Raw genomic sequence first — 17,874 nt, forward strand, 5'->3', positions numbered from 1 at the left:
GCTTCAAGAACATTAGACTCAAAGCCTGAATTGGACTAAGAACCTCTGGAATATTTACATCTCTCCCTCTAAGCTTTCACTATTTTGGAGACTCCTTTACCATAAGATGCCCACTGATGAAAATTTATTACTCAGATGTTGTAGTGGCCCTTCCATGTGCAGTATTTGCCTCAAATCTTAGGAAACTATCGAGCACCTAATTTTTCTTTCCCTTTGCCGACAAGCTTTGGCATTGGTTTTTCTATAGTCTTAGACTCCCTTTGAAGCAATGCATTTTGGATTATTTTTTTGGTGTGTGACAGGACTTGGAGAACTCAATGCAAGGTTGTGGTGCAAGTTACTATAGTTGCAATCATTAACATGATTTGGAAACCATGCTAGATTCCATAATTGCACCATGCATTGGAAGAGAGCCTTGAATCACATCCATGGAGAGGTTTCTTTCATAAGTATCTTATATAAGAAATCTTTCAAACCATATATGAAGGACTTCACAATCATCAAATGCTTCGAAATCCATATCCATCCTCCTAAGGCTCCCAAAATCAATGAAGTTATGTGGTAGTATCCTTCCTTTTTTTGGCTCAACTGCAATACAGACGAATCGTTTCAACAACTTCTACTTCCTATGGAGGAATGTTCAAAATCTCCAATGCCAATTTTGTCTTTTCTTTTACTAAGAAAGTGGAGTGCACTTCTACTTTCCAAACAGAGCTCTTAGGTGTCATAAAAGCCATTGATTTTAGTTCTCAATATGGTTGGTCAAAAATTTGGCTGGAAACAAATTCTTCTTCAGTCTTGCTTGCTATGAAGGACTCTTTAATCGTGCCTTGGTGCAACCGTAACAGGTGGAAGAATTGCAAGGTCAAGATGGGATCCAAATGTTGTCACCACTCATATCTCAATCTTACGGGAAGGTAATAGTTGTCCGGATGCGCTTGCGACCATTGGATTAGCCGTCTCTTCTCCTTTGTCTTAGAATCATCCGCCTTCCTTTCTTTATCCTTTTGTGATTCATGATGAACTTGAAAATCCATACTATAGATTTTATAATTTTTGAGGGGTATTGACTTGGTTCCCTCTAATTTTGTTTGTTTTCCTTTATCATTAATGGAAGGTTCTTTTGATTTTTTTACAGATATATATTTTTGAAAATTTATGTATGATATTGAATGTCAAAATTAATTTTTTAATTTATAAAATTTAAGTATAAGATTTTTAAAAGAAAAATACATAGACCATTTGTTTCAAAAAAATATGAGATTAAGGATGTGTTTGTTTTATTTAAAAAAAAAAAAAGAAAAACACACACACACTATTTTGAAGTAATTTTAAAATTAAGTGATTTTTTAAAATTTTGATATATTCTAAAAAAGTTTCAATAAAATGATAAAATACTTAAAATAATATTTTAAGAATACTCAAATGAAAAAAAAATTTGAAACTTTTGTAACAATTTTTCTTTATAAATATTTTTTACATAAAACATATAACACTATAAAAATCAAATTTTTTTAAAAAAAAATTAAACAAACATGCCTTAATATTAATGCAGCAATGCTCTAAAAGAAATAGAAAATGAAGACTAACTAGGAATGTTAATCACGACCAAACCTTACATGTTTCAAGAGGCACTACAATATTTTTACTCTTGACAACGTCTAATTTTTAGGAAATAAAATAATATTTTGATAGTTTATTAGACAAACAAATTTTATATTCTGTTGCGATAATATATATTACAAATATTATAAAAAAATAAAAAAATATTCTTGTATATAACAAAGAGAACGATTTCTTATCGTCTTCTTCAATGACGGATAAAAGCAATTCTCATATAATTTGTAATTATTGTAATAAATACATAAATTTGATTACAATGTAAAAAAATAAATCATAGTGAGACCATTCTCTTATTTATATATATTAATTAAATGATTATATAGAAAAATATTTTTAAAAATAATCTGACAATAAAACCCAGAGCTACGGGTACCCACCCGCCCCGAAGTTGACGGGGAAAATTGGGTTTGGGTTCGGGTTTGGGTTTTCCCCGATTAGAAAACATGGGGATGGGTCGGGTAATGGGGACACTAGTACCCACCCCGAACCCGTCCCGTTTATTTCAATATGTACATTATTATTTATTTTATAATTTATATTATTAAATATGTGGCTAATGTTTTAATAATTTGATTTGTATTTATTATTCTAAATATTTGAAATATATGTATGAAATTTTTTGAGATTGTTTTATTTTGTTATTTATAATGTAATTTGATTTTTGAAAAAGTAAATATTTTTATTAAAAAAATTGATTTTACGAAATACATGGTCGCAGGGCGGGGATACTCGAACCCAACTCGAACCCATTAAGGACGGGTTTGGGTTTTAATTTCCCATCCTCGTTTGAGTTTGGGACGGGTAACGGGGATTGATTAGAAATTCGGGTTTGGGGAGGTAAAAACCGTCCCCGACCCGCCCCGTTGCCATGCCTACGTGAGAGAGATTATCCCTCGCAAATCTTGCCTCCCAAATCGTGAGAGAAAATTTTTGAGTGAAGGTTTTGAAATATTGGAAATTTTTGTGGGTGTATTGTTGGTATTGTGGATCCCCTGATGGTGTGAATGGTCCCGATTTATAATGAGCAAAAATTAGGTTAAATAAAAGGTAATCAATCAAATATAATCAAATTAAATCAAATATAATCCAATTTTAATTTCTTGTCATATTTTATCAATTACATTAAGGATTTCCTAAAATTCTTTACTTCCCCCTTAAGACATGAAAGATGCTAAGAGTAAAAAGAAATTAGAATTCAAACTTGCCTTTTTTTTTTCTTCATAAAGTCATGTTTTAAATGAAAAAAATAATATTTTTAAAATGCCTTTTAATTGAAAACGATAATAAATAATAAAAATATAAAAATTACAATTTTTTGTGATTTTTTATGATTTTGAAAAAAATATATTGTTAGAAATAAAAGGTAAAAATGCCAATAAAAAACGACAACTATAGGATTTTAGGATTGAATTATAAGGCCATATTTAGAACTAACTTTTGATTCCAAATGATTTTGTGTCACTTTTGTTTTTGAAAAGATTAGAAATTGTCTGATTTACTTGTGATTTAGTGGTTAAGCTTATGTATGTAGACTATTCTGTGGACTTTACTTGGAAAGACATGATATTGGTGATGCTAATTTTGAGCTCTCTATCAAATATTTACCTAATATAAAGTAACAGTATAAAACTAAATCCTAATAATTCAAAAACAAATAACGTTTAATCTTTCTTTCCTTTTTATTTTATTTTATTTTTATTTTCTCTCAAATATTAGCAAAGACTAACTAAAAGAAGCGATAATAATAATAACTTAATAATATAAAATTTGATATAACTAAAAATAAATTTTAAAATAACTGTTAAGATTAAAATTAATAATAATAATAAAAACTAAAAATTAATAATAATAATATTATTATTAATAATAATAATAATAATAATAATAAAAATAATAATAATAATAATAATAATAATAATAATAATAAAAATAAATAAATATGAGGGGGCATGAATACAAATGCCCCCATTCTCGTGGGCTTTAATTCCTACCATAAAGTGGTTTTAGAAAAGTTAACGTTAGTAACGATTAAATGGAAAAAGCTTTTATCCCCTTATTAATTGTACTATCTTGTTAATTTGATATAGAAATGCACTTGAAAGCATATGAATGTCAAACAAATATTTGGGGTATGACAATTTTATTATAGCAATATATTATATTTTTGCTTTATAATTAAATTACAATTTAAAATTATTGATGCATTTACAATATCAATTACCTAACTAATAATGGAACATGCCACCAAACTGTCTAAATTACCCTTCCTTGCTTTTTAATTAACACTAAGAATTGTCCATTATCGTAATTTACTAATTTAATTAATTCCAACCAATCAAAAGAGTCATTTTGTACAAGTGGCACTCAAGTTTTTCAAATTCCCTTTTCCCTCTCATTCTCCTCTATCCATCCTCTTTCCACACTTTTGTCATTTTCAACCCTCTCACTATCTCTCCGATTTTCCCTCTTCTCTCTCAAAACCCCACAAACCCTAACACCTCTCATCTTGACCGATCTAGATTTCTTGCCCTTTTCCATCCAATAGCAATCTCACTCTCTTCTTTCATTTCTGCTGCTAAACACAAGAAACCTCTGAGCTCTCCAAACTTTTTCCTTGCAGTTCTACCTCACCATCTTCCTTCTTCGGATTCTTCCATCTTCATACGAGTTCCACCGTGTTAGAGGTAACTCGTATCCATTGTTTTTCTTCACCATTGTTTCCTTTTACATTCCCGAGTTCTCTTTCCATCTTCATGCAATTTGCTTTGCCATTAAATATTTTTAATCTTCATTTCGTACTTTAGCTTGAGGTTTTTCGTTTTTGGTTTGTATTTTCACTTAACTGAATAAGCAGATTCTAAGGGATTCAAAAGCTGAATGAGCGGTTTTTTTGGTTTGAAGACAAAGAAACTTTAGTTTTAGCTGTGTTTGTGGTTTTGTATTTTATGTTTTAATCACTTTTCAGATAAGTTGTTTTCAATAAGTTGTTTTCAGAGTTAGCCAAATAAGCTGTGTTTAAATACCAATGCTCTCATTTTATGTAAAATTGGATTTCACTTGTATGTACAAGTTATTCTTTTGTGAATCTGTTTATACAGCTTTTGGTTGTCTTCAGAGTTAACCAAAATATATGTCTTTAAATGTTTTGCTCATATTGGATGTTGAAGCTGGTTCTGTTCTGATGTTATGTTGAAGCTGGTTCTTTAAATGTTTCACTTATATGTATGTTGGAGCTGGTTTTGTTCTGATGATAAGTTGAAGCTGGTTCTGTTAACTGGTTTTGTTTTGATGTATGTTGAATCTGGTTTTGTTCCGATGTTATGTTGAAGCCGGTTCTTTAAATGTTTCACTTGTATGTATGTTGAAGTTGGTTTTGTTCTGATGATATGTTGAAGCTGGTTCTGTTAGCGGGTTAAAAAATCTCGAGGCAGGAACCTTAATGGCAACTTTCTGTCCAGAATGGTCCCAGCAACTCTATGAGCAAGGCTTTTGCAAAGAGAAGAAAACCATATAGACGTACTATTTCTTCACGTTCTTTATGATTAATGTTGTTAAATCTGAACATTTGGATTTCTGCAATTTTACAGATAATTCAGGTATGTATGGTATACCCGGATTACCTACATGCATGCCTCATCTTTCTGTCGGTGTAAAAATTGGTATTTGAAATGCAGATGGTATGTTCAATATTTTGTATTTGTACATTACTTTGTTTGTAGTTATAGCTGATCAAGGAGGTGATAAGTTCATAACTGATCCAAAGAGACTAGCAAGAAGCCATGTGCTAAGGTCATGCAGCCACAATAAGGCTGATGTTCTGGAAAGGAAAAGTTGAACAGCGCGTGTGAAGATTGAAATGAACATGAAAATTTTCATCTTATGTTTTGTTATCTTCTTTTTACTATTAAATATCTTTTGAAAAGTCACACAAATCATGAAGATAGTAAATTTGCAATATTGTGCTTTCTAATAGCTGATGTCTACTGCTTTTATTTGTATTGATAATCCAATATTTATAGTCTATTTATTAACTTTTACATCTTCTAAAGATTCATTTTATGACTTCCTTTGGTTTGAAAATCTTTTGCTTCATACTGTACTTTTTTTATTGTTCATAAAGACTTATTTTTCTTCATGATGTCAGACACAAGGAAAAATATCATTTGACATTTGACTGTACTTGCTTTGGTTTGCTATCTTTTATTGTGGTTTGCTATCTTTTCTAAAAAATAGTTACAATGACTGTACTTTCTTTTCACATTTCCATCTTATCTTTACTAGGGCCATGTCTGAACTTTGAGTACTATTTCTAGCTTATAATGCTAAAGTTTTATGTGCATTTGGAAGTGACTGCAAAGAAAGCTTTATGTACAGGTGATAAATTTCTCTTTCTATTTTTCCTTGGTTCAACACTTGCTGCAGAAATAAGCCTACATCAAAACCTACTAATTTTCCTTGAATCCTGTGTTCTGTTCTTTCTCTTTCATGCTCCAGCTATTCATGTTTTCTTATGCCTATGCAACTATGCTATTATGCCTATCTAATACATTTTTAACTTTACAAACACTACCTACTCGAAAGTACAACCATACATCACTATATAGAGTAATGCTTGTGTATCTCACTAAAAAATTTCCTGCTATACTAGACATAGTTCAGTACCTACTACAATAGACATAGGATGGTAGTGTCTAATCCTTAGTTCCATCTGAACTATCTTTCTCTTAGTTCAACTCCTTTGTAAATCCTTATACAACTCTTTACAATTTAAATGAATGAATATTTTCAATCTGTTATATATGATTGGCTGGAAAGACTTAAGATTTATGTGTTTATGTTTTGACACAAATGGTTTTAGGAGAAGAGTGTTCTTCAATTATGAAAAATCGATTCCCTTGCAGAGTCCATCAGAAAAGGTAATAAATCTTTTTAGAGTTTAAACATATTAGCTTAAAACCAAGAAAATGTTAGCATTGAATGTTTCATTTTCTGACATGTTGTTTGATTTCAGGTATACGAGTATTTTGCGTCAATTCGAACAACAGGTGGAGAGATTTGTATTCTCTATTAAGAGTTCAATAGCATTATGCTATATGTGAAAATAACTTTTGATTAAAAAAACTTGTGTTTCTAGATACTAGGTACATATTTTTTGTCTCTTCTCAGCATACCAGAATCCAGCTTTTCCGGTCGCGTTTAAAATGTTTGATATTGACAGTAATGGATAGGAATGTGAATAAGAATTAGTTTGTTCCTAGAATTAGGGTTTGTTCTCATTAAATGTAATAATTTAGTGTAATTACCTATATAGCCTTGTAACCTTTATATATAGAAGAGGTAATAATGAGAAAGGCATCAAGCCAGTAGTTATTGACATGGTATCAGCCTCGTCGTCCAAACCTGTGATTTTTTGGTTTTGATCGTGGTTGTTGTTTTCGCCACAACATCCTGTCACTCGTGTTTTGTTGTTCACCATTTCTGGGTCCTGATCGACAGTGAAATTTGTTTCCTGCCTATTCGTATCGTTGCCGTCATAATTATCCTTTAGATTTAGGGCTGCGTTTTCCTTTGCGATCCAATCGTGATTCTTGATTTCTTGGTTTTGCGGTTCGTCTTGATTGTTATTCCGCTCGTGTCTTTTGGTGTTGGATTTTCGGTGTGTTCAGAGGGTTTTCCGTATTCTTGCGTGTGAGATTGTCGTATTCTTGCGTGTGGAATTTTCCTCTTTGGCTTTCGTGGTTTACTGTTTCCAAAGTGTTGGTCGCCGTGAGTTTAATTTTAATTGGGATTGTTTCCTTGCTTTGGTTATTATTATTATTAATTATTATAATTAATTATTATAATAATAAAATAATTGGTGAATTGTATCTAGTAGCACAAATTTCAAATGGCTTATGAACAAGAAAGAGAGAACTTTTGTGTCCGTTTCACCGACAAGAATTATTCTGCATGGGAATTTCAGTTCAAGATGTATGTTAAAGGAAAAGGATTAGGGGATCATCTAGATGGTGTTTCTAAGGCACCAACGGATAAAACAGATTTAGATGCGTGGGACATTAAAGATGCTCAAATCATCACTTGGATTCTCAACAGTATTGATCCTCAGATGATAAACAATTTGCGCTCCTTTTCAACTGCTCAAGAAATATGGAATTATCTGAAGCGCATTTACAACCAGGACAATTCGGCAAAACGTTTTCAGTTGGAGCTAGACATAGCCAACTACAAACAAGGTGATTTGTCTATTCAAGAATACTATTCTGGTTTTTTGAATCTCTGGACAGAACACTCTGCTATTATACATGCTAATGTTCCCAAAACCTCTCTTGCGGCTGTTCAAGAGGTATACAACACAAGTAGGCGAGATCAATTTCTCATGAAACTTCGTCCAGAATTTGAGGTTGTTAGAGGTGCTTTGCTCAATAGGAACCCTGTTCCTTCTTTAGATACTTGTGTCGGCGAACTTCTAAGGGAGGAACAACGTCTACTTACTCAAGGAACCATGTCTCATGATGCTGTCAGTTATGAACCTGTGGCAATTGCATATGCTGCTCAAAGTAGAGGAAAGGGTCGTGATATGCGACAAGTCCAATGTTTTTCTTGCAAACAATTTGGACATGTTGCTCGCAACTGTAGTAAGAAGTTTTGCAATTAATGCAAACAAGAGGGTCATATCATCTCTGACTGTCCCACACGTCCTCCCCGACCAACGCAACGTCTAACTCAAGCATTTCATGCCACTACCAACTCTGCAGTTGGTCCTCTCAGTAATGGTGCATCTACTGACAGTGTTCTACAACCTGAAATGATTCAACAAATGGTACTTTCTGCTCTTTCAGCCTTGGGAATTCAGGGTAAGTCTTCTAATGCTTCTCAACCATGGTTTCTTGATTCTGGTGCATCCAATCACATGACGGGTTCCTCTGAATACTTGCAAAATTTACATTCTTATAATGGTAATCGACAAATTCAAGTTCTTGATGGTAATAAACTTTCTATCACTGATGTTGGTGACATAAACTCTAACTTTCGTGACGTGCTTGTATCACCCGGACTTGTTTCTAACTTATTGTCGGTTGGTCAATTGGTGGATAACAACTGTAATGTTAATTTTTCTCGTGTTGGTTGTCTTGTGCAGGAGCAGGTGTCGGTAAAGGTGATCGCGATGGGGCCTAAAGTGGGAAGATTGTTTCCGCTTCAATTTAGTTCTAGTCATTTATCTTTTGCATGCAATACTATTTTGAACTCTTATGAGGATTGGCATAGAAAATTGGGCCATCCAAATTCCGTTGTTTTGTCTCATTTATTTAAAACTGGTTTGTTGGGAAATAAACATGATTGTCCTGCTTCTATTTTATGTTCCGTTTGTAAATTGGCCAAAAGTAAAACACTTCCTTTTCCGTCAGGTGCTCATCGTGCTTCTACTTGTTTTGAGATGATTCATAGTGATGTGTGGGGAATGTCTCCTACAACATCTCATGCTCACTATAAATATTTTGTCACATTTATTGATGATTACAATCGCTTTACTTGGATATATTTTCTCAGATCTAAGTCTGAAGTGTTTTCTATGTTTCAGAAATTTTTTACATATGTTGAAAATCAATTTCAAGCAAGTGTTAAAATTTTTCGATCTGACTCGGGAGGTGAGTATATGTCTCATGAATTTCAGGGATACCTACAACAAAAAGGGATCTTGTCTCAACGGTCTTGTCCCAATACCCCCCAACAAAACGGGATGGCGGAGCGAAAGAATCGTCATTTGCTTGATGTCACGCGCACCTTGCTTCTTCAAGCTTCTGTACCATCCCGATTTTGGGTCGAGGCTCTTTCCACAGCCGTATTCCTGATCAATCGTCTTCCTTCTACGGTTTTTGATTTTGATTCTCCTTTCTTTCCTCTTTTTAAAATTCAGCCTGATTATAGTGACTTACATACTTTTGGATGGGTGTGTTTTGTTCACTTACCTCCGTTTGAGCGAAATAAGCTTGGAGCACAATCTATTCAATGTGCATTTAGGGGGTATAGCAACTCTCATAAAGGTTTTTTGTGTTATGATGTTTCTAATCACCGTTTTCGAGTTTTTCGGAATGTTACATTTTTTGATAATCAATATATGTTTCATTCTCTTTCTCCTGCCACAAATGATATTGTTATTCTTCCTAATTTTTCTGTTATGCCTCGATCTATAGAACGTTACAAACCAGGAATCACATATGCCAGACAACGCAGAAAACAGGTTCCCACTGCCCTTCCCGACACAGATCCGCCACCTGATCCTGAACCGGTCGAACCACGACGTTCTGGTCGAATATCTAAAGCACCGGATAGATATTCACCAGACAGGTATGATTCCTCACATACTTCTCTGTCTGCCTCATTGTCTAGCATATCTATTCCTACTTGTTATGCACATGCTGTTAAAGACTTACGCTGGATAAAAGCAATGAATGAGGAACTTCAGGCCCTTCAAGAGAATTTTACATGGGATATTGTCTCTTGTCCCCCTGATATCAAACCCATAGGTTGCAAATGGGTGTATTCTGTGAAACTAAATGCTGATGGGTCTCTCAACCGTTTCAAGGCTCGATTGGTTGCCTTAGGAAATAAGCAGGAATATGGAATTGATTATGATGAGACATTTGCACCGGTTGCCAAAATGACATCTGTTCGTACGATACTCTCTATCGCCGCTTCTAATGGGTGGTCTCTTCATCAAATGGATGTGAAAAATGCCTTTCTTCATGGTGACCTGACGGAAGATATCTATATGACTCCTCCTCAAGGCTTATTCTCTTCGTCTAAAGGTGTGTGCAAGCTTAAACGCTCCTTATATGGTTTGAAACAAGCGCCTAGAGCATGGTATGAAAAATTTCGCTCCACTCTACTTGGGTTCTCCTTTACTCAGAGTCAGTATGATTCTTCTCTATTTATTCATCGAACGTCTACTGGAATTGTCCTACTTCTTCTGTATGTTGATGATATGATTATTACTGGTTCTGATAATGCTTCGATTCAAAGCCTTAAACAGAAGTTACAAGCATATATGAAAGATCTTGGTCATTTGCATTATTTTCTTGGTCTTGAGGTTCACTCTACATCCAAGGGTTTATTCCTCCATCAACACAAGTATGCCACAGATTTAATTTCTATGGCTGGTCTCCAATCGGCTACTCCAGTGGATACTCCTCTTGAGGTTAATGTTAAATATCATCGTGATGATGGTGATCTGTTGCCTGATCCCTTATTGTATCGTCAACTCGTGGGTAGCCTTAATTACTTGACTATTACTCGCCCTGACATATCGTTTGCTGTTCAACAAGTAAGTCAATTCATGCACTCTCCTCGCCACCTTCACTTGGCAGCAGTTCGTCGCATAATTCGTTACTTGAAGGGAAGCTCTCATCGTGGTTTATTTTTTCCTACTGGCGTTGCTCCTAAATTGAGTGCTTATAGTGATGCCGATTGGGCAGGGTGTCCTGATACTCGATGATCTGTCACTGGTTGGTGCATGTTTCTTGGCTCTTCATTGATATCATGGAAAAGTAAGAAATAAGCGAGAGTCTCTAAATCGTCTGCTGAATCTGAGTATCGCGCCATGTCTGCTGCTTGTTCTGAAATAATTTGGCTTCGTGGTCTTTTGGCTGAGCTTGGATTTCCTCAATTAGAGCCAACTTCACTTTATGCGGACAATACGAGTGCCATCCAAATTGTTGCGAATCCTGTTTTTCATGAACGCACCAAACATATTGAAGTTGATTGTCACTCAATCCGGGACGCTTATGATGACCGCATAATATCACTTCCTCATGTCAGTACTCAATTGCAGATTGCAGATATTCTTACTAAGGCTGTTCCGCGTCTACGTCATCAGTTTCTTGTTAGCAAATTGATGCTCATTAAATGTAATAATTTAGTGTAATTACCTATATAGCCTTGTAACCTTTATATATAGAAGAGATAATAATGAGAAAGGCATCAAGCCAGTAGTTATTGACAAGGAATCCTCTTTACTTCTGAAAATATCATAAGCTATAGTTAAATAATGTTTTGGCATTCGATTTTGTTGATAGAATGTTCATTGAGCTTTGTCTGTTGTTTTGTAGACAGAGAAATAGACAAGGAAGAGTTCAAGAAAGTTATGACCTTGATGAGATCACAAAACAGACAAGGGGCTAACGACAGAGACAGACGATGCCTCGGCGTAAAAATTCCAGTAGAAAATGGTTGTCTCTTGAAGCATTTTTTTGGCCAAGATGGAAAAGATTGCTTGCAACATGACAAGTATGAAAATACATAAAAGATGAATAATTTGTGATGTTTGCAATCTCTGTCTAGATATGGACAAGTACACTGCAATAAATAAAATCTTTCCAATAAGTTATGTCTATTGTTTCTTAATTCGATTTAATGAGGTTATCAATTAAGAACTGTTTCTACTCCCATTACTTGATCATTCTGAGTTCAATATTTATAGAATATGGTAATTGAATCATATTGATTGTTTGAATCAATATGATTTGCTTCCTATGAAATTGAGGTTTTGTCATAAAGCTAATTTGATGCAAATTGGAATGTCTATGAGTTAATGGATTTTGAAATCTGTTTGGGTTAACCATGAACTTCTTGGAAATGCTATTGCACATTTTACTAGCTTGGTGATGGTAATAAAAGCCATTATGAGATTAAGTTGGATCATGTTTAGTCTCCAAACTTCAATAAGGTGGTTAACATTGAAAATTTATCTTTCTTGAACATGTCTTTTCAATATCGATGAATGGAACTTTGAGACTATAATGTCTTTTTCTGCTATCCTTTTCTCCTGACACCTATTGTATCATATACTTTTTCTGCTATCCTTTTCTCCTGACACCTACTGTATCGATGAACTTGTCATTCTATGTTAAACAATCCAAAAAAAAGCAATTTAACAGTTACAAGTGCAAAGAGATGATACCTTTTTCAAGAACTTTATTTTAACTAAAGTTATTTTTTAATGTCCTTTAATAGTGATTAATGCTCTGTGACAATTATTGAGTGACATGGTAATAGAACTTGTGTTAACCTTGAAGATTGAAGATCATTCTTTCAATAGAAATACCGTAAATACCAAACCATAGTTAGACATGTACTTGAAATGAAACCAGGGCCGGCCCAACCAACGTAGAGGCCCCGTTCTAATTTTAAAAATGGGTCCAAGTTTAAAATATAAATTCAATTATAATAATTAAAAAGACACATAAAAATACAATTATGTATTAATCAATAATATATTTAATTATAATTATTGAGTTTTCATCTATCCTAATTTTTGTATGTATTGAATTTTTATCATAGTATTTTTTTTATTGAATTTTTATTATCACATTTTATTTATTTTGAATAATATTTATGAAAAAAAATGAATTTTTAAAAATTTGGGGCCTCCCAAAATTTGGGGTCCTGTGCTGTAGCACTTCCTGCACATGCACAGGGCCGACCCTGAATGAAACATACATGATAAATCACATGCTTAAGTCTATAATAATCTATCACAACTAATATAAATTGAACAACATGGAAATGTAAAAAGCACAAGCCAATGACCATTTGTTTACTTTCTTAGTAATAGCATACTAACAGTGGTGAATATTGAATAGGGATTAAGTTAAAAAACCAAGTCAATATCCATATTTTGTTTTAACTTAATGAGATATAATGAGATATAAGATAATGCACTTATTTTTTTCATTGAATATAGATTACAACTTGCAAACAAAACAGAAAATCACATAACTGTTTATTTTAAACGCATTAACAAATAAGTTATAAAAAGTTGACTATTTCTGTTAATTTCTGATCGAATAATAATTCTATTTATTATAATATCTAAATTAGAAATTTTTTAATTAAAGAAAATTCAAAATATATTTTATTAAATTGATCAACGCACACGCGCGCGCACACACACGCACGCGCACGCGCGCGCGCGCACACACACGCACGCGCACGCGCGCGCGCGCACACACACACACACACACACACACACACACACACACACACACACACACACACACACACACACACACACACACACACACACACACACACACACACACACACACACACACACACACACACACACACACACACACACACACACACACACACACACACACACACACACACACACACACACACACACACACACACACACACACACACACACACACACACACACACACACACACACACACACACACACACACACACACACACACACACACACACACACACACACACACACACACACACACACACACACACACACACACACACACACACACACACACACACACACACACACACACACACACACACACACACACACACACACGAGAAAAGAGGTTATGCACTGACAGTGTAAAATATTTTTACACTGTCAACCAATCACCACCATGCATCTAATTAAAACATTCTTTTATTTAAAAAAAACTTTAATGACATGGCACATTCATCACTCCCTATTGGATGACAGTGTAAAATAATTTTACACTGTCAGTGCACTACCTTTTAACTCTCTCTCTCTCTCTCTCTCTCTCTATATATATATATATATATATATATATATATATATATATATATATATATATATATATATATATATTTGAAAAAGTGAAGAGATGATTTTTCACAAGTAAGACTTCTGTTTAATCATAAAATAATCAATTAATTTTTATATTATTTTTAATAAATTTATTAATAAATTATTGATATTTATTCATCAATATATTATTCTAATATAAAATCATGTTTTATTAAAATCTCTATATATTTGATTTATTAGTTGAATACCATGATTCATACATCAGTATATCAGTTTCAGTTAAAATTGGTCTTTCTCATTTGCATATGCAGGGTCTTTCTCATTTGCATTTTCGTTAGGACTACAATACTTTTTTTAGGACTACAACACTTTAAGTAATCAGTTAATGTTATTTATAAAATTGTGTCATGTAATTTAATATAAATCATTTAACTACCATGCTAAATTACTTATAATTTTTAGAGTGAAGACCCATTTTGGTCCCTCACAAATATTTCACGAGTCAAATTAGTCCCTTACAAAAAAATTGACCCAATTTAATCCCTTACAAAATTTAACCGGATCATATTAGTCCTTCTGCTAATATTTTTCTCAAATCGGTTTTTTTCTACCTCTAAACCGGTTCTTTTCATACTTTTAAACCGTGACTGGACTGACACGTTAGATTTTTTTTTAAAATACTAAATTAATTTTTATTTTTAATTTCATTTTTAAACAGTTATCAATGAATAATATCAAAAAAGCCAAAATTATTTCTTATAAAGTAATTTTTAAAAAAGTAATTTCCATGATTTCTACTAATATTGATAAATTCTATACATAAATTTTTACCTATGAGGTCTCAAATCCAAGTCCCTTCAAGTTAAATGATTTTCACTTTACAACTAGACAAATCAATTTCTATCGTTAATAAAGTGACTATCATTTACAACTAGAAAAATCAATTTCTATTGTTTGTAAAGCGACTATTATTTACAACAAGACAAATCAATTTCAATTGTTAGTAAAGTGACTATCATTTACAACTAGATAAATCAATTTCTATTGTTAATAAAGTGATTATCAGTTACAACTAGACAAATCAATTTCTACGGTTAGTAAAATGACTATCAATAACAACTAGACAAATCAATTTCTAATGTTAGTAAAGTGACTATCATTTACAAATAGACAAATCAATTTCTATTGTATTAAATTGACTGTCTTTTAATCTGAAGAGACTTAGGTTCGAGACCATATTGATACAAATTTTGTATTTTTTATTTTAAATTTAGAATTGTTTAAGATTAACCACATGGGTCTGAGTTCAACTCCTTATAAGAAACAATTTTGACTTTTTTATATTATTAATTTATAATTGTTTAAAAATGAAATTAAAAATAAAAATCAATTTAGTATTAAAAAATAAAAAATAAATAAAATCCAACGTGACAGTTCAGTCGCAGTTTAAAACTAGAAAAAAAACCGATTTGAGAAAAATATTAGCAGAAGGACTAATATGATCCGGTTAAATTTTGTAAGGGATTAAGTTGGGTCAATTTTTTTGTGAGGGACTAATTTGACTCGTGTAATATTTGTGAGGGACCAAAATGGGTCTTCACTCTAATTTTTATTTCTAAACAACCAAATGTACGATATTATCTATTTTTATTAACTAACATGACTATGTCATGAATTTTGCTGTTCGTTTCTTATTATTTAATTCATTCTTTGTGTATCAACCTCCTTCCAGTCTCATATATATAAACAAATTTATAAAAAAACTCACCTTGTTGTTGTTGTTGCCTCATTGGATAGTTATAGGATTTCCAATGGCGGTGTTACCTTGTTTGTACTTGTACCTAGCCGTGAGGAAAACCCCGGATCCACGGTGGATCCGTTTGATTGCATGCATCTCCTAGAACCGAGTGAACCCGTAAGATAGGGGAACTCGCTGAGATTTAGTAATCTCATCCCAATCCTCTTATTATTTTTCAGGAACAAGTTAGAAGTAGAAGAATTGCTAGATGACCCTTATTGAAGACGGTGGACGAGTAGATGGCAGGATGACCTCATCAGACATTGTCTTTCAGTTGTGCAGTGTTATGGACAAGTGTATTGTATACATTTTGTTGAAGAATGCAACTAATTGTGACTTTTAATTCTTGTTATTTTTCTGCTTATGTATGTTTCTAGTATCATTTTAGCATCACTACATATTATTCTAGAAGTATATGTACGGGGTGTTACAAAATTCCTTTTATTTTATTTGATTCATCTCATTAAATTACGTTTTAAGTTATTTTTATACGAGCTTCGGAACTAACATAGTAAGCAAAATCGTCTAATTGTATACCTAAAGCAACCTAGAGGATAAATAATACAAGCTTAGATAATTCATTGTTGCTTTGAGACTGATACACTGAGTTATATTGCAGATTTCCTTATATCTATCACAACATAGAGGATAGATAATAGGGATTTGGTAAATGGTTGATGTTTTGAGCTTAACAAAATGGATTACATCGATAATAATAACTTAATAATATAAAACTTGATATAACTAAAAATAAAATCTAAAACAACTGTTAAGCGTAATGAGAAAAAAAGTTAAAACGTAGGATTTGAACATGAGAACTCATACTTGCAAGCTTTTACCCCCTTACCAATTGTACTATCTTGTTTATTCAATATAGAAATGCACTTGAAAGCATATGAAGGTCAAACAAATATTTGGGGTATGACAACTTTATTATAGTAATATACTATATTTTTGCTTTGTAATTAAATTATAATTTTAAATTATTGATGCATTTACAATACACACACACACACACACACACACACACACACACACACACACACATATATATATATATATATATATATATATATATATATATATATATATATATATATATATATATATATATATATATATATATGTGTGTGTGTGTGTGTGTGTGTGTGTGTGTGTGTACGCGCGCGCGCGCACGTTCGCGTTCCTGCATAGGCGCTTGCGTATATTTTGTATGTGTGTCATGTATATAAATTTAAAATTATTATAACATGAGATAATTTCTATGATTTTATTCTTTGATTTTACCTAGTCAAAACGAGTCACGGTAAAAACTAAATTTCGATAACCTTGGATTCATGACTTATCAAACAACCAATACAAATATTCGGATTTCAATTCTGTCATCACTTAACAAATAACCAATACCAACATTTTGCTTTCAATACCAAACAAACAAGTAGAATCCATAAAAAGAATCTAAAATTACCCATCAATACAAGGAATAACAGGCCTAGTAGCAATGCTGCAATGACCTTCAGGTCCATCAACTTCTCTTTTTATCCTCATGTATCCAATCTCACCTCAAGCTTTACTTCAAGAATTTTTAATTATCCAATATTTCACCCCTTCTTGACTAACACCATAACCAACTATAACAACTAAATGGTTTATCTCAGTTTCACATGTTGCTGAATAAAGCCCTCCTGTGTATTTCTTTAATTCATCCCCAGCAGCAACATTAACTCCCACAGGTTATTCTATCACACCTCTTAGTAAATTTTATTCATAATTTGGTTGTATAATTTTGTAACAAGTTATGAAAGCTTCAGTTTCAAACATATAATCATTTTTACATGTCTCACTTTCTTCTTTGTATGGATACTCA

The sequence above is a fragment of the Vicia villosa genome, unplaced genomic scaffold (assembly GCF_029867415.1).
Source record: "Vicia villosa cultivar HV-30 ecotype Madison, WI unplaced genomic scaffold, Vvil1.0 ctg.000101F_1_1_3, whole genome shotgun sequence".
Lineage (NCBI taxonomy): Eukaryota > Viridiplantae > Streptophyta > Magnoliopsida > Fabales > Fabaceae > Vicia > Vicia villosa.